Source organism: Suncus etruscus, chromosome 14 (assembly GCF_024139225.1).
Source record: "Suncus etruscus isolate mSunEtr1 chromosome 14, mSunEtr1.pri.cur, whole genome shotgun sequence".
Classification (NCBI taxonomy): domain Eukaryota; kingdom Metazoa; phylum Chordata; class Mammalia; order Eulipotyphla; family Soricidae; genus Suncus; species Suncus etruscus.
The window spans coordinates 44,130,322-44,148,690 of NC_064861.1; the positions used below are offsets into that span (position 1 = coordinate 44,130,322).

Here is an 18,369-nt window from a genome sequence, read left to right on the forward strand (position 1 = left end):
ATACCACAGATTGAACCCGGGTCTGTTCCAGGTCATCCGCATGCAAGGCAAATGCCCGACTGCTGTGCTGTCGTTCCAGCCCCATCATCTGAGCTTTTAAATGGCACAGGGTTAGGTAGGATATGTGCACATATTCTTCCTATATTTAGAAACGAAGGTCCATAGCCTTGCCTTCCAGATTGGTGAGTACCAGTGGACTTGCATACTCTTGAAGAACAGGAGGAAGAAAAGACTTTTTTGGGGGGCACACCTGGCAGAGCTCAGGTCTTACTGCTCAGGCAGGCTCAGGCAACCATATATGGTGCTAGGAATTGAACTCTAGTTGGGCACATGCCAAGGTAAGCACGTTGCTAGCTGTGTTATAGCTCCAGCCCAGGAATCTTCTTGCTGAGAACTGAGAGCAAGTGGTATGAAGAGGCAACTTCGGGTCCTCTGGGCAAGAATGCTACAGGTAGTTTGAGAGACAAGGGTAGATGAAACTGTCCTGGGAGGAAACCATGGGCATGATGCACTGTTGTACCCAGAACACTTTGGCCGGCTTGTCTGCTTCCTTCAGAGCTGGTCATCGATTGGCCTGAAGACCACATGCATAGGAAGGCGTGGACATCACACTGGTCTGCTGGAAGTGAGGGGGCAGCTATAAGGCTCCAAGGGCTCCACTTCTTTTTCATCCATCTGACCTTGGCCAGTAGAGGCATGAACACACAGCCAGGGGCATAGGGGCTCACTGTTTTGGGGCCTGGGGACAAACAGGCAGGCTCTGGATGTGGGTGATGTGGGTGATGTGCAGTTCCCAGGTTGACACTTGGTGAGAAAGCCTCGTGTCTCGCTGACTCCCACCTTTTGCCCCACTGCCCGATTCCTCTTTCCAGTGCTTGGGCTCCAAGGTGTCCGAATTTCCCCGAATCATGGTTTTTGGATCACACCCGGCAGTGTTCAGGGGTTGCTCCTGGCTCTATGCTCAGAAACCACTCCTGGAAAGCTCGGGGGACCATATCTCTCCAGCCCCTACCCAAACCATGGGATGGAGCAGTGACTTCACCAGGATCCTGGTCATCAAGTGCCACTATCTGCATGCGCAGAGACAGTGGGAGCGTTGAAGGGGGGGAGTCCTGTCCCCAGGTGACCTAGAGAGGAAACCCCATTTTCCTGGGTTGCTTCCACTGCAAAGGCTCTCCCCACACCTGCCGGGCTCTCTTCACCAAGAGGATGCAGGCTGGGCTTCGGGACTGCACCCCACTGTTGGAGGGGTGCTGCATGAGATTTGCTTCCACCAAATAATACCCCTGGGTGCTTCGCGTAATCTCCTGTCCAGTTCCTGGGAGACTGGGAATGAAGGGTGCTCAGTGAAGCGGGGGCCCTTATCAGCATCCTTCTCTCTTGCTCACCCTGCGGCTTTTTCCTCCGCCCCACCCCAGTGATTCATGGCCCTGTGGATCTGCGAATGTCTGGAAAAAAAGAGGTTTTGTTTGCAGCTACCCACTCTGGTACCACCCCAGGATACAGGCAACCATAACTTTACTAGGACGCAATCAATGTCTAAGGCCCCTCTGGACTCTCCCACGAATTGGATGACCAAGGGCGGCCAGGTTGCAAGCTGGGCTCAAAAGGATATTGCGATTCTTCTAGAAAGGGGAGTCGCAAAGGGATGGTGGGTCTCGAGGACCGGCGCAGAGGCCGCTGGCAAGAAAGGTTTGCTGGGGCCGGAGAGATAGCATGGAGGTAAGGCGTTTGCCTTGCTTGCAGAAGGTCGGTGGTTCGAATCCCGGCATCCCATATGGTCTCCCTCCCTCCCCCAGCCTCCTGCCAGGAGCGATTTCTGAGCATAGAGCCAGGAGTAACCCCTGAGCGCTGCTAGGTGTGACCCAAAAACGAGAGGGGGGGGAGAGAGAGAGGGAGAGAGAGAGAGGGAGAGAGAGAGGGAGAGAGAGAAGAGGAGAGAGAGAGGGAGAGAGAGGGAGAGAGAGGAGAGAGAGGGAGAGAGAGAGGGAGAGAGAGGGAGAGAGAGAGGGAGAGAGAGGAGAGGAGAGGAGAGGAGAGGAGAGAGAGGGAGAGAGAGGGAGAGAGGGAGAGAGAGAGGGAGAGAGAGAGAAGAGGAGAGAGGAGAGAGAGGGAGAGAGGGAGAGAGAGAAGAGGAGAGAGAGGAGAGAGAGAGAGAGAAGAGGAGAGAGAGAGGGAGAGAGAGGGAGGGGGAGAGAGAGAGGGAGAGAGGAGAGGAGAGAGAGGGAGAGAGAGAGGGAGAGAGAGGGAGAAAGAGGGAGGGGGAGAGAGAGAGGGAGGGAGGGAGGAGAGAGAGGGAGAAAGAGGGAGGGAGGAGAGAGAGAGGGAGAAAGAGGGAGGGAGGAGAGAGAGAGGGAGAGAGAGAAGAGGAGAGAGGAGAGAGAGGGAGAGAGGGAGAGAGAGAGAAGAGGAGAGAGAGAGGAGACAGGGAGAGAGAAGAGGAGAGGGAGAGAGAGGGAGAGAGAGAGCGAGAAAGAGGGAGGGGGAGAGAGAGAGGGAGAGAGAAGAGGAGAGGAGAGAGAGGGAGGGAGAGAGAGAGAGGGAGGGAGGGAGGAGAGAGAGAGGGAGAGAGAGGGAGAAAGAGGGAGGGAGGAGAGAGAGAGGGAGAGAGAGGGAGAGAGAGAGGGAGAAAGAGGGAGGGGGAGAGAGAGAGGGAGGGAGGGAGGAGAGAGAGAGGGAGAGAGAGAGGGAGAAAGAGAGAGAGAGAGAGAGAGAGAGAGAGAGAGAGAGAGAGAGAGAGAGAGGGAGGGAGGGAGGGAGGGAGGGAGGAGAGAGAGAGGGGGGGGGAAGAGCCCACCGGGGAGATTGCATGGGACGGAGGCGGGACGTGAGCGGCGACCAGGCAGCTGCCAGCAGACCCCCGTAGCTCTGACTCTCGCGGGGGTCCCTGCACCCGGGCCCGCTCGGCCCCCGCCCGCCTCGCTGGGCCCCGCGATCCCCGGGCCGGGCGGCCAGTGGGGGGCGCCTAGTGGCCACCTCGGCACCGCTCCGCCCGCCCCGCCGGTCCCGCCCGCGGCGGCGCGGACACACTCTCGGTGGAGGCGGGAGCGGCGGAGCCGGAGCGGGTCCAGCAGGGCTGCAGGTGAGCGCTGCGGGCGGGCGGCGGGTCCCGGGATGGGACCCCAGAACCCCGACCCGAGGTGTTTGGGGCGGGCGGCTGCGGCCCGTCCGCTCCTCGGGCTGGGGCCCCTCCGACGTCCGCCCGGGGCTCCCCATCCCGGGCCAAGCTGGGGCGCCCCGTTCTCGGATGTGAAGACTGACACTGGCCGCCGCCCAGAGACTGGTCGGGGTCGGGGAGGCGCTCCTGAGCCTGGGCTATGGGAAACCCCTGGGTTCGTGCTGGCCAAGAGGGGTTGGCTTGGCTGGTTTCTTCTACCCAGACAGAGAGGGCTTGTGTGTGTGTCTGCGTGTGTGTGTGTGTGTGTCTTTGTGTCTGCTTGTGTGTGTGTCTGTGTGTCTTTGTGTCTGCTTGTGTGTGTGTCTGTGTGTCTGCATATGTGTGTGTCTGTGTGTCTGCATATGTGTGTGTCTCTGTGTCTGCGCTTGTGTGTGTCTGCGTGTGTGTGTGTGTCTGTGTGTCTGCATGTGTGTGTGTCTGTGTGTGTGTGTGTGTGTGAAGACCTAGTGTGTGGAATGTGTGTGTTTTCGGATAATCTGTATGTGAAGGGTGTGTGCGTGTAATGTGTGTTTTGGAGAATGTGTGTGTGTGTGTGTGAAGGGTATGTGTATAGGGCCAGAGTCTCTCTGTGCTCCCCAGATAAGGAGGGGTGCAGATGGAGTGAAAGGAGGTTTTTTTTTTTAAGAAGTTGGCCCAGTGGGGAGGCCCAGCAATTCCTCTTTGTCTCAAAGGCAGTGGGGGAGCAGTGCCCCTAAAGCCTCTCTGGGTCTAGGGAAGAGCCAAGGCCATGAAGAAACTTCCAACGCCAAAACTAAGGGCCCCTGGGCAGCTACAGAGCTTTCCCGAGTGGCACCCAGGCTGTGCCACTCACCAGAGCTGGATAGGTCATAGGGTTGGGGTTTAGTTTTCTTTTCTTCTTTTTTTTTTTTTTTTGTGGTTTTTGGGTCACACCCGGCAGTGCTCAGGGTTTTTCCAGGCTCCGTGCTCAGAAATTGCTCCTGGCAGGCACGGGGGACCATATGGGACCAGGGATTCAAACCCGATGACCTTCTGCATGAAAGGTAAAGGCCTTACCTCCACGCTATCTCTCCAGCCCCAAGGGGTTTATTTTTCTTGCAAAAGCCCCTAAGACCTGGGCCAGTGTGAAGCTCAGCAGTGTGCTTTTTTTTTTTTTTTTTTTTTTTTTGGTTTTTGGTTTTTGGGTCACACAGGCAGCGCTCAGGGGTTACTCCTGGCTCTATGCTCAGAAATCATTCCTGGAAGGCTCAGGGGACCATATGGGATGCCAGGATTTGAACCGCCGACCTTCTGCAGGCAAGGCAAACACCTTACCTCCATGCTATCTCTCTGGCCCCTCAGCAGTGTGTTTGAGGGCTGAAATGGATTGTCTTCCATGCTTGTCTAGCAATTCCGACCCGGGTTCAATTCCTGAGCATTGAATGGAGTAACTCCTGAGTACAGAGCTAGGTGTAACCCTTGAGCTGATTAGATATTGTGGTCTCAAAACTAAAAATCAACCAAAATCAAGCCAGTGTGAGGAGTGATGGAGAAACACCTGGCCTTGCAGGGGCTGGTCAGATAGGAAGGTCTATTTCTGCTGCAGGGGGCCTTCCTGAGTGAAGGTATGGTGGAGGGAAGTGAGGAGCTCTGGACATGGGCACTGTGGTCTGCCTGGCAGTGGGCTCCCTCTCCCTGAGCTGAATATCTGGGTGCTCTCCCCTCAAGCAAGCTTGTCCTGTCCAGTCCCATGGTGCTTGTCAGAGGCCTGTGGTCGAGGCAGAGGTGCGTCTTTAGGGTCCTCTTAGCACATCCCTTCATTGTTGGGCTCTTATGACATCGAGCATTGTAGGGACAAATGTCTCCAACAAGTCAGGCCTGGAGCTGAGAGGAGGCCTGCCTCTGGATCCCCCAGAGGTACTGCAGTTCCGGTAGCCTGAGCTGCACCTCAAAACAAAGTGTCCAGTGGCCTGTAAAATCCCCATAAATCCCCACATCACCCCCGCCCCCTAACCCAGGGCAAAGCACATTGGGCCTATGCCTAACTCTTTCTCTCCTGTTTCTCCCCACTGGGCAGAGCTCCGGGCTTGGCTGCCGCCCACTCCTGTCTGCCCTCTGAGCCCCTGATCAGTAGAGGAGACAGAGAGCCTAGAGCCATTCATGGAGAAATGTGCCCACAGTACATATGTGGTGAGCTGTAATGGCTGGAGACGGGTTTCCCTGATGTGTAGTTGGGGAACTTGTAGAAAAAAACATGTTCATCATTTTTTATGTTGTCTAAACTGTAAGAAGGAAGAAAAGCAAAATTTCAGGATGTGGCTCAGTGTTAAGTGGTAGAGCTCATGACTTGCATGCGTGAGGCCCTGGTTTCATCCCCAGTGCTGAAAAAATAAAAAAAGAAAGAAAAGATAGAGATGGAGAAGAAGGACCAAAACTTGTCTCTTTCTGTTTGTTGTGAATAATGTTAATAGCTTCTTTTGTTCATGAACTGTGAAACTATGAAATTGGGTTTGCAGGTGAGGACTGAAGGCTGGTGCAGTTTATTATTATTAATTATTATTATTGTAATAATAATAATTTTGGCTGTGTTGAGGATTTACTGCTGGCTCTGCTCTCAAGGATCATTCCTGGCAGGCTCAGTACCATATAGGTTCTGAAATCAAACCAGGTTGGCCTCACTCTATGCAGGCTCCCTGTCTTGTCTTATTCTCCAGTCCCTATGCAAATTAATAGGGCATCCATCTGGGAAGTGCCAGGATTTTGAGATATTTTAGCACAAGTCACCTTGGGCCCTAACGATGGCTACAGAGTGCAGGTGAAAGCTCCTATAATTGGTCTGTGGCAGAGAGTGAGGTGGGCAGTGTCACCCTTGCTGAGCATCTTCAGGATTGCTGGCTCCTCACCCTCTGGCAGAGAGCTGATAGAGTGCCTGGCAGGCCTCCAGGAGAGAAGGATGAGAAGGCCCCGTTTAGGAAGGACGCCAGGCTGGGGTTTAGGTAGTCTGTGGTCCCATGGCCTGAACTATCCTACATTTGGGAACCAATGTGATTTTTCAGGTTGTTGCCGCTGGGTCTACATTGAATTTGGGGAAGGAATGGGTGATTCTTGCCCTTTCATGGGGCAGGGTCAGCTCCCAGTTTCCTCTTCTGCATAGCCTAGACTGGCTGAGCCCTCAAGCCCCCGTGCTCCATTTCCTCCTCCCTCTGTTATCCCTTTCCTCAGAGCAGCTTTGAACTCAGTGAGTTGGAGACTTTCTGTGCTGGGACTTAGCAAGCAGGCATGTGCTCTGCATGTGTGAGGCCTGGGTTTGGAATAAAAAGTCCTGCGGGGAGGGGTTATAAAGAGGGATTGAGTGCAAGACTTTTCATGCAGAAGACCCAGGTTCTATTTCTAGAACTATGGGGTCCCCTGAGCACAGAGTAACCCCGAGCATCAAGGAGTGTGTTCTGACATCCCTCCCCCCAAAGGAGTGAAAGTAAGTAAATGCTCAGTCACATGGTGGTGGCAGACCTCTGGGTCCTTCCTCTTTGGCACTGGTGGGTCTGGGCAAGGACCTTTTCTGGATCTCCTTAGCTTTAATCTTCTCATGCTTTGGAACACTCAATGTGGAAGGAAGAGTGTGCCTGCCCCTGCCCCAAACTTCTCTGTTCCTTGGCTTTTATAAAGGGAACTCAACAGGGTTCAATTCCCTGCATCCCATATGGTCCCCTGAGCCCCTCAGTAGTGATTTTTTTGAGTGCAGAGCCAGGAGTAACCCCTGATACTGTCAGGTGTTGCCCCAAAACCAAAAATTAAAATATAATAAATAAAGGTGGAGGCTTGAGTGCTAGCACAGTGGGTAGAGCACTTGCCTTGGACAAGGCTGACCCAGGTTCGATTCCCAGCATACATATGGTCCCCCAAATCTGTCGGAAGTGATCCCTGAGTGCAGAGCTAGGAGCAATGCCCGAGCATTGCTGGGTGTGGCCCAAAACCCAAAATAAAAATAGAATTTTGCTTTCCAGTATTTTTTTCTTCCACACCTGGTGGTGTTCAGGGCTTACTACTGGTTTTGTGCTCAGAGATCACATCCGGTTGGGTTCTGGGGAATATATAGGGCTAGATAACTGAACTCCATTCAGCTCTAGGTAAAGCATGTATCATACCTTCTCTCTCTCCAGATCTCAAATTATACTTTTATAAAGACATATTATAAACAACTTGGATATGGAGGAATTAAGAATGTTGACCTAGGGCTGGAGCAATAGCACAGCAGGTAGGGCATTTGCCTTGCAAGCGGCCTACCCAGGTTCAAACCTCAGCATCCCAAATGGTCCCCAGAGCCTGCCAGGAGTGATTTCTGAGTACAGAGCCAGAAGTAACCCCTCAGTGCTGCTGGATGTGGGCCAGAAAAATAGATAAAATAAATACATAAACAAACAAACAAACAAACAAATAAAGGGGACTAGAGCCAAGGATGGGGTGGCAGGCATGAGGCCAGGGCCATTACCAGAGCAGGGGGGAGGAACTATGCCAGCAGGGTGAACCCACAGGCCCTACCTGTCAAGCAAGAGATTAGGTAGCAAGAATTGTGTGTGGAAGAACTCTGTGTGTGTGTGTGTGTGTGTGTGTGTGTGTGTGTGTGTGTGTGTGTGTATGTGTTCAGTACCTACAGCCAAGTTTAGATCTGAGGGCAAGAACATGGGCTGTGGGGGCGGGCATGAGGCTGGGGGCCAGGGCAGGGGGCTGGAGTCAAGCTCGACATTTTCTGCCTGCATGACTATGGCAGGTGCTTCACCTGCTCTGAGCTTCAGTTTCACCACTGCAAAGTGGAGAGTGTCATATCTCAGAGGCCACTGGGCAGCTCCAGATAAAAGGGCCAGGCCCAGCCCAGTCCAATGCAGTGTGTGAACCTGGGCAGAGGAAAAATGTTCAAGGGCATTTCTGGATGAGCTGCTGAAGAAGGCATTGGCTTCACAGATAGCTTCATTATTAAATGACCTGATGGCCATTCATATGGGGATGGAGAAGCTGGGGGTGGTGGGGCATAGTAAGAAAAGCTAACAGGTTGGGGCTGGAGAGATAGCATGGAGGTAAGGCGTTTACCTTTCATGCAGAAGGTCATCGGTTCGAATCCCAGTGTCCCATATGGTCCCCCGTGCCTGCCAGGAGCGATTTCTGAACATGGAGCCAGAAAAAACCCCTGAGAACTGCCGTGTGTGACCCAAAAACCACACACACACACACACACACACACACACACACACACACACAAAAGCTAACAGGTGCCAGAGCAACAACATAGCAGGTAGGGCATTTGCCTTGTAGGCAGCCAATTGAGGAGTGATCCCAGCATCCCATATGGTGCCCTGAGCATGATTTATGAGTGCAGGAGTAACTCCAGAGCATCTCAGGGTGTGTCCCAACCCCACACCCTCATCTCCCCTCAAAAGAAAACAAACATACAGGCATGCATAAAGAAAATGTTTAAAAAGTATAGGAGAGTTCTTTGTACTTTTTGGTAACACTTCTAAACTTTCAAAGTTATTTCAAAATAATGTCTAGTTAATGGCATGAATAAAAAAAGGTCATTCAGTCACTTAGAACAGTGGCCAGCACTCGGTGAAGATGAGCTCTTCCTTTTGCTCCCTTTATCTTTAGGAGGGTGAAGTGTGGTTATCTCATTGTTCCAGATACCCTGGGCTTTTGCTCCACTTTGTAGCTAGCACTGTTGCAGCCCAGAGTGGGAAAGTGTTTTGCTGAGGGCCACACAGCAGTGAGCTCAGGCACTGAGAGGAGGTCTGCTTCACATTTCTGCTGGGCTCGTTCCAGACATCTGAAAATCATGAGCTCTCATAAACGCGATTTCTCATTTCCTTTGCTGACTCAGAGGCCTGCAGCACCGGCCACATTCCTGTGTGGGGCCAGCTTCTCTGCTCAGGCCTGCCTGCTGCCAGCCTATCCGTGGATGCCAGTGTGGACCCCAGTTCGCCTTCCCTCCCTCTGTCCCTTCCTTCTTCCCTCCCTCCCGTCGACCTTCATCTGGAGGCTCCTAGGTTTCTGTCCTGCCCAGTGTCCTGGGGACTCCTAACTGAAGCCCTGATGATAAGGGAAGAGATGGGAGGGGAGACCTGGAAGGCTGCAGGGAGGAGAATGAGCCTGAAACAAGAGGCTCCGGCCTGCTGTCCTGTTGTTATGCCATGCTGGGTGTTTGGGATCCTCCTTCATCACCCATAATCCTAAGAGACCCTCAGCTCTTTGAGTGGGCTTCCTGGTGACTTGCCGGCTGCCCTTTGAGGAGATGTGGGAAGCCCCCAGTCTTTGGGATTGGTGTGTGACTCTCCCTCTTTGTCATGGAGGATGGGCCCATGTAGGGGGCAGTACACATGACCACAGGGATCCTTTGGTGCCCAGCTCCCTACTGGGAACAGACTCCATTATAAAGGGCAGAGGTTCCTAAATGCCACGTTACTGGGTATATTGATTGCCACTGTTTTTATTGTTTGTAACTATGTCTTTTCAGCTTTTAATTTAATATTGATCTATCTAATTACCCCTCCAATTTGGGGGAGAAAGCCCTTGTCGAATGCCACTAGATATTTTAAGTTAAATGGTCAGCTAGGAAGAAGATGCTGCAGAGCAAAAGCTGGCACTGCGCCTGCAGGGTGAATGTGGGAGTGGACTCACAGACTGGACAGGTGGAGGGCTTTGTTGGTATGTCTTGTCCCCCAATTGCCAATGGGGGTTGGACTCCATGAGGAAACTTGCAGGAGTTCAACCAGGGTGTCAGTGTCCACTAGGGGGAAACTGAGGCACAGGGTGCCATGTCCCTCCACAATTGCCTCTGTTCCTGAGCCGGGGCTTAGAGCTGCCGGTAAGGAGGGCAGCAAGTCAGGGGTGTTAGATGGTGTCCTAGTGTCTGTGTTACCAGAAACTCATTTGTTTGCATCAAATGAAAAAGCAGAATGAGAGATGAAGTCGAGGGGCCAGACGCCCTGCCCTCATGTGAGCGTCTGTCTTTGACCCGTGGCAGGAAATGCATCGAGCCATCCAGCACCCCTTTGTTGTCCAAGGAAAGCTCTGCAGGCCCAGTGTGTTCCCAGCTTTGAGAGGTGAACTGTTGAGGTTCTCATATAGGCTGCAGCGACTGGGACTCAGGAGCCTGGGATGTCTTTCTCAGGCCCTCTTGCCAGTTCTTTCACTTGAAGTTGTTTCTGCAGAGCATGCTAAGACACGTTCTTTCTCCACTGTGGTGCCTGTAGACTGGACGTGTGTCTGGAGGGGCCCAAAACTCTCTGCCACCCAGTAAATTGCTCTGCGGTTAGAGATGAGATGGGAGAGCTCCCATGAGAGTTTGCAGAGGGAATCATCAGATAGGGAGAGGAGGGGTCACCCTTGGCCCTGTGCTGGGGGGTTGAAAGAGCATTTGGCTGGGTGCAGGGGAGCCTGGGTCATGTTCCCAGCTCTGCCACTGTCCCTCCCAGCTGCACATTCCTCATCTCTAGGGAGGGTTGAAAAAAGGATTTTTGCCTCGTGAGATCCAATTAGCAGATGCCAGAGCTCTCACAGCAGCAGTTTCTCATCTCAAACCGAGCCTGCCTCGCTGGCCTGGCCCTGAGCTGCCAGTCTTCAGGCCTCTACAGTTCACTCCCACACAGGCTCTGCAGACCTTATCACTTCATCTGGCAAGCTCGAAGCTGCCTCCCAGATGAGGACTGGAAGGAAAGGAGGGCAGGTGGCATTGTTCATGTCACACACAGAAGTTAGCAAGTTTCTGAGATAGCATCCAACCAGTGCCCACACTGCTCTGGATCAAGCTCTTTAGTGCCCAGAAATCAACATCTGAGTTAGGTCTACATCATGACTGTTGATTCTTTCCCTTCCTTCCTTCCCTCTCCCTTTCCTCCCTTCCCTTTCTTTCTCCTCCCCTTCCCCTTTCCTTCCCTTCACTCTCCTCCCTTTCCTCCCTTCCTCTTCCCTTCCCTTCCCTTTCCCTTCCCTCCCTTCTCTTCTTCCCTCCCTTCCCTTCCCTTCCTTTCCTCTCTCCTCCCTTCCCTTCCCCTTCCTTCCCCTCCCCTTCCTTTCTTCTCTCCCTTCCTCCCTCTCTGGGGTTCACAGCATGCAAGACAATCACCTTAACCTCTGTATTATATCTCTAGCCCAAATGCTGTATTTTAAATTTTTCTTCTTTATCTGTTCTCCTAAATGGATTGATACTCCTGTGTTCTCTCTCATGCCATGCTATTTATTTATTTATTTATTTATTTATTTATAACTTGGTTTTGAGTTCCTTTTCCTAGAGGAGATCTTCCTGTAATGTATAAGGTGGTTTTGATTCCCTAAGTTCCCAATTGTCAGGTTTTGTTTTTGGAAGTTTAAAAAACATTTCTGGAGGGTGTGGTGCCAGAACAGTAAGATAGCAGGTAGGGCATTTGCTTTGCATGGGACTCACCTGGGTTTGATCTATGGCATTCATATGGTCCCCTGAGCATCCCAGGAGTAATTCCTGAGTGTAGGGCTAGGAGTAATCCCTGAGCATTGCTGAGTATGTCCTCCCAAAAAATATGCCCAAAAAATAAAACTAAGTTACTGAGCTTGGGGGACCATGGAACTGCACCCTCGTGTACAACAGAAATGCTTTAACCCCTCTACTATCTCTCTGGCCCCTGGAGGCCTTTTCTGTTTCATTTTTAGGTTACAACCCAGTGTAGTTTGGGTGGGTGGATGAGGGCTACTCCTGGTTTAGTACTAAAGTGTCATTTTCAGTGTACTTGGGGGTCCACGCAGAGAGAGCCAGAGATGGAACCCGCCTCCATCTGAGAAGCATAGCACAGCCTGCCTTGCTATCTCGCTTGCCTAGGAGGCTCAGTGTGTCAGTCTTGATGTTTTTCCATGCAGGAGCACTCTGGGTTGCGAAGCTCTCCAGGAGGCTTGAGCCTTGAGTGTGGTTGGCAGTCCCCACTGGGGTGTGCAGCCTCCCACTCTCTCCTGAGCCTGCTACTGGTACACAAAGCAGGTCACTGTCTTCCTTTCTCTCAAACTGCCAAATTCCATCCCCGAGTGATCCAACCCGAGACTTGGACCACATTCTTCCAGACTTTTTTGCCCTGAAAACAACAGATGCTCCTCGGTGGAGGTGTGGTCCAATGGGTGAATGTGGAAGAGTCCCCAGCCCCCAAATCTGTGAGCTGCTGTCTGTGCTCTGTGACATATGGGTGAGCTCTTCCCAGGGTCTTCCAGAAGGGTCCTACACCAGTTCACACTGCCTGGTTGTGGGGCAGGCAGGCAGCCTGGCAGGGTCGGCTGCCAAGGGTTTCAAAGGAAGTCGGGATTTTGGGTTGGCAGGACAGCTGTTTTCACATCTGTTCCATGAGATTCTCTGCTCTTACTCAATGCACTGTGACCCCAGTTGCCCCTTCCCTTCTCCAGTGCCCTGTGGCCCAGACCTGGCAGAGACAGAGCTATCACAACCTGTCCCCCTGAGCTTATGCACACCTACACACACATACACACATACCCCCCACCAATTACCCCCCACAAACACCCCCACCCCAACCCTCACAGGTTCTGATTCTGATCCTTGGCACCCAAAACAAGCAGCAGCGCTTCCTATTTCTACATTAATGCAGCAGTGGCAAAGGGGCACAGTTATGTTGTTGCTTTGTTAGGCTATGTGTTTGTGGGGAGGCTTTGAAGCTCTCCAAAGTCACCCCAAGTCCATGGCTGAGGGACAATCTGAGACCCCAGGCCCTTTATGCTCTGGTACTGATCTGTGATGACCTCAGGCTGTCCCTTCCCTGTGGAAACTTGATTCTTGTCGGGTGAGATGGGGTGATCGAGCAGCTCCATCTGTTAGGCTGTGGCTGTCTGGGAAGATGAGGACAATTGGCTGTGGTGGATGCTTGGGAATGCCCCCCCTCCCCAGGCCCCCAGGGTGAGATCCACAGGGGAGGGGAGAGTGACGGCACCACTGGCTGAGCCTGCGTCAGCCTCTGTGGGAATCACTCAAGGGCCCTGTCAGCCTGGAGCATGGAAGCTGACCACGAGGCGGGGGTTGGGGGGTGCTCCTGGAGCCAGTCCTGAGCCATTGGTGTAAGCACAGGGGGGCTCAGGCCACCACTGCCCAGAGTGGGTGCAGGGTTTCTGCCTGTATTCTTGTCGGAGAATCGGGGTGCAACTTTCTGTTGCATGTGTCAGACCTTGCACATGTGGAGTGCTGGGTGCTGGCAGAGGGGGTTTCATGGGAGAAGGGCTAGGGTGCTGGGATGAATCGAGCTGACCCTGGTCCCAACTGCAGGGCTGCCCCATATTGTTGGGGTGGTGCTGCCAAAGGCCTCAGGATCCCCTGATGAGATCCTCACCTGAGCTGCCGAGATGTCATTCGGGACCTCTAAAGACACACCTGGGATTTCTGTAGCAATTTGACAGGATGCAAGTCTTGGAGGTTATCACAGGCAGAGAGGTCACCTCAGACCCCCACTCCATCCTGCCATCTTTCCACCTCAGAGCTCCCTTAGATGCCCCGGAAGTGAATCTCACTGGACTACTTTGAGTCAGTCTTGACCTGTTCCTTAGTGGCCCATTTCTCAATGATGAGCCCCCTGAAAAGACTGGTTCCCCACAGAAACATAATGTTGCAGTGTGTCCTTCCTGGAGAGGCTGTCCCTTGATGGACAGCCTTATGGTGGGGTATCAGGACCTTATGGTGGGGTATCAGAGAATGCTTCCTGGAGAAGGGAGCACTGTCCACTGGCTTTCCACTGTGCAGTGATTCATGCCTTGCCTTTGGGTAGCTAGAATCTCCTAGGTCTAGGACACAGGCCTTGTGTCCCCTCCAAGAAGGCCCTGAGCTGTGGGTGTGTCATGGCTGATTGCCCCTCCTGTTCTTTTGTGTCGTGGTCTTGGTGGCTTGTTTTGACCCCATATAGCCCAGAGAGGTGCCGCTGGTCAAGTGGGAAAGGGTTGTGGGGGGAGCGGGAAAGGCTGGCACCCCATGCTGGGGTTCCTGGGTGACCTTGAATCCCTGGAAGAGAAGCTGCCTCTCTGCTGGGGCATTGGTCCTGCAGATCTGGGAGTCCCAGTGCCAGAGTTGAGGTTTCGGTGGGTCATTGCTGAGAATGAGAGGGCTGCCTGGTCCTAGAAGCTGCTGCAGTCTGGGGTGGCCATCATAGGTGCAGCCAGGACTGTGTGTACTGTGTGATGCTGCTTGGCCTCTCCCGCTGGCTTCTCTGGATTCTCTTGTACAGGGATGTCATGGGCCTTCATTAAGGCACTGAGGGTGTCGGGCACTGGGCCTGATGCCAGGACCCACCAGTGTGGACACTGAGCCTGGCTGCCCTTCTCTCACTGTGGAGTTTGAGTGTGGCAGGGTTCCCTTCATTGTGATTCAGTGTATAGTGTGGGGGGGGGGTCCCCTCACTGCAGAGTCAGGGCGTGGCAGGGGCTCCTAGAAAAATCTGACCTTCACTCCCTAGAAGGAACTCCTAGAAGGGAGGCCCAGGAGATTCAGCCTATTAGTCACTGATTATGTCCCCACTTTGTCACCCCACATAGCAGTTACTGTTGGGGTGAAAGTTAGATAAGATCCAGGACCCATGTCTGGTGCTTAGAGGTTCCCAGGACCCCTGTCTCCTCTCTTCCCCATTGTTCGGCTTCTGCTTCCCAACCCTTTCTAGCCTGCTGCTTCATCACTGATCATTCTGTAGTGCCAACAGGGAAACTGAGGGCTGGCCAAGGAACTGAATGGGGTTCATGCCCAATAGCGGCACTGGGGTTAGGCTGGGGGTTCATGTTTTGTAAGTGGAGCTCCAGTGTGGACAGCTGAGGAATGGAGAGATCAGAGGCCTTTGACCATCAGACCATCCCAGACCATTCCAGAGGTTGGCTGAGCCCCTTCTCACTGCCTGGTGGAAAATTGAGGCTCAGGGTCTGTGGGAGAGCAGCCAAGCTGGGAGGGGCTCCATGCCAGGCTGCTTCAGCCACTAATTGCTCATTAAGGAAGAGTTTGCTCCCAGCCTCTCCCTGGCAGTCTTTTAATGGGCCTTTCTGGTGCTTGCGTTATTTTCACTTAAAAAAAAAAAAGTTCTGATTAAAGCTTCCAATTTCCATGAAGTCATTGGAACAGGGTGCTGGCGTGACACTTCCCTGCTGTGAGGGAATGGGTCCCCACCGGGAGGATACCCAGCTGCTGCCGCCCGCCCGCCCGCCCGCCTCAGAGCAGGAAGTGGTGGTGGCTGATGTGACTTGCTCTTAGGTAGCTGAGGGTGTTCTCACTGTGGGGCTGAGCCCTTCTGCAGCCAAAGGACCCTGGAGAAGAGCAGGTAAAATGGGGTATGGACGGGGCACTGTTGGTCCAGAGGCCATGGGCCTGTGGGTTGGAGCAAGGCCCCTGCCATACCAGGCAGGCCCCTGGAGTAGCTATGTGGGTAGGCTGAGGACAGGGAAATCCCAGGAGCCCCCAGACAGCCAGCTGGGGTGGGGGCAACTTCCAGGCTAAGAGCAGGAGCGGCTGTCGGGGCGTCTCGGCTCAATGTCGGCATCTCATCCAAGGCTGTAATTTCCTCCACAGCTGCACATCACAGTCCTGAATGGAGGCATGAATTAGAGTGGGGAGAGCAGCGAAACTTGCTTCTTCAGACTAGAGAGGGGCCGGGCGGTGGCGCTGGAGGTAAGGTGCCTGCCTTGCCTGCGCTAGCCTAGGACGGACCGCGGTTCGATCCCCCGGCGTCCCATATGGTCCCCCAAGAAGCCAGGAGCAACTTCTGAGCGCATAGCCAGGAGTAACCCCTGAGCGTCACAGGGTGTGGCCCCCCCAAAAAAAAAACAAAAAACAAAAAAAACAAAACAGACTAGAGATAAGCAGGCTGCAGACATAGCCCAGGGTTTACAGCTCCTGTGCCAGCCCCAGTCAATGCCCAGTACTGCCAGTGCCCCTTGAGCACCCCTGGGTGCAGCTCTGAGGAAGCAGGGGAATCCCCACACCTCAGCACTCACACAGCACTGTGTTCACATGCTCTGGCGCCAAGAGGCTAATTCAGTTGGTCGAGTGTTGCCGTGAGGTCGCCCTAGGACCTCTCTCTCCCCCAAAGCAAGCATGATCTGTGCCCATGAAAGGAACCGGCAGGCCTCTGAGAAGTGGCTTAGCTAGTATCTCCCTCCCTCCCTGGGCCTAGGGACAGATGTGGGCCATTGGAGTGGGCCTTTTGGATCTTTCCATGCCTTAAACACTTACACCCAGGACCAGGGTGGAGCAGGTGCCTTTGGTCAGGTACCACATGGGGTTCAGGATAGCTGGGATGGGGCCTGTGGGGGCAGAATATGACAGATTTAGGGCTCTGAGGACCCAGAGGACCTCTGTCAGCAATGGTGGGTGACCCTGGGCTGTCACCACCATTGCAGGAAGGGTGAGGGGAGCTGATTTTCTTAGATTGGGGCCCGCCCTTGGTGGTTTCCGTCTGTGTGGGGCTGGACATGTTTGCACTGGGTGGAACATTTGTCTAAGCCTGGTTTGGAATACGCTGAGCGTTTCTGGAGAAATAGCACTATTTCATTGTTTTCATTATTCATGCCATCTTCCATGTACATGTGCTTGGAACTGATCATGAAAAAGCAGTTCCCAAGGGCAGGGAATCTTTGAGTAGGACATTGAATCTATACTGGGTGAGTGTTTGTCTCAGACATTCAGGAAGATTCTGAAGTGAAAGACGAGTTGACAAGAGGAAGTGCTGCTGTGCGCGGGGGCGGGCTGTGCTGCGCCCCTTCCTCTGCACCAGGCTGTGGCTGCACTTGAGCTCCACCCAGGCTTGTCTTATGGCTCTCAGGTGTGAACAGTGGGAAATTGCAGGTGGTGTTTGAGTAACATGAAGTGACTGTGGGTGAAGGTGGCAGCGCCCTGCAGGGAGGAGGTGTGGGAATGAGTCTTCCTGGTGGCCCCAGCGTGGCACATGCATCTCAGTGAGCAGTGGGGGGGTGGGCACAGGGTGTTATTGTGGGAGATGAAGAAGTTTGGTGGAGTTTGGGCTCAAGTGCCCCTTTATCGGTTTGTTTGTTTGTTTGTTTCATTTTGTTTTGTTTTTGGGTCACATCTGGTGGTGCTGAGGGGTTACTACTCCTAGCTCTGCTCTCAGAAATTGCTCCTGGTGAGCATGAGGGAACATATGGGATGCTGGGAATAGAACTGGGGTCTGGGGCCAGAGAGATAGCATGGAGAAGGACGGTGGTTCGAATCCCAGCATCCTATATGGTCCCCTGAGCCTGCCAGGAGTGATTTCTAAGCGTAGAGCAAGGAGTAACCCCTAAGTGCTGCTGGGTGTGACCCCCCAAAACAAACAAACAAACAAAAAACAACTGGGGTCTGTCCTGTGTTGGCTGCATTCAAGGCAAACTCCTCACCCCTGTGCAATAGCTCCAGCCCCCAAATTAATTTTCTTCTTTTTTCTTTTGGCTTTGGGGCCACACCCAGCAGCGTTCAGGGGCTATTCCTGGCTCTGTGCTCAGGAATCGCTCCTGGCAGGCTTGAGGGGCCACCATATGGGATTCAAACCACCATCCATCCTGAATCGGCTGAATGCAAGGCAAACTCCCTACCGCTGTGCTATCTCTCTAGCCCCCTTTATCGTTTGTAATGTTGCTTAACCCCTTCGTTACTTCTTTTTCCGACCCTGTACTCAGGGATCACTCCTGGCAGGGCTTGGGGGACAAATAGGGTGCAGAGGGTCAAGTCTGGGCAGCAACATACACAGCAACCACCTTAACCCTGTGCTATCTTTCCTGCCCTGTCAGGGTTTTTTGTGACTTGTTGCCATCTTCTGCAGGCATCACGAGGAGTTGGCCCTTGGCACCTCCCTCACCTGTCCTGGAAGAGGAGGGTGGACACAGTTGCAAGAATGAGGACACTTCTGTAGCCTGCTGCATGGTGTGGGCATTGCATGAATGCCCGAGAAAGTCCCTCTTGTAGGAGCAGGTTAGGGGCTGCTCCAGGATGAGGTGTGATGATGGTGCTACATTGCACCTGCAGAGACAGGGCCAAGGCCCGGGAGTAGCTGGGCCCATGGTGGGACCACTAGGTGCTTTGTGCTGGGTGGGAGTTAGTGGCTGAGCCAGAGGCCAGTGTGGGGCTCAGAGACCTGCAAGTGGTTGAACCTGCGCCTGGCACCTGTGAAATGGGGTGCTCAGAACCTTGGTGTATGGGTGCTCAAGGGCTTCAAGAAGGGGGCACACGGTGCCACACTCCAGCAAGGCTTCAGCTGTCAAGTCACAAGTTGGGTACTCCCACC

The 18,369-nt window shown here is 53.4% G+C and overlaps 1 protein-coding gene across 1 annotated transcript in view; it reads left to right on the plus strand.

Annotated features, from left to right (window-relative positions):
- Nucleotides 1-3,012: 3,012 nt before the first annotated feature.
- ADCY7 (adenylate cyclase 7) overlaps nucleotides 3,013-18,369 on the plus strand; it is a 48,786-nt gene continuing 33,429 nt past the window's right edge. The window contains exon 1 of the mRNA XM_049786060.1: nucleotides 3,013-3,082. The gene's annotated coding sequence lies outside the window, so the exon portion shown is untranslated. The remainder of the gene's footprint in view (nucleotides 3,083-18,369) is intronic.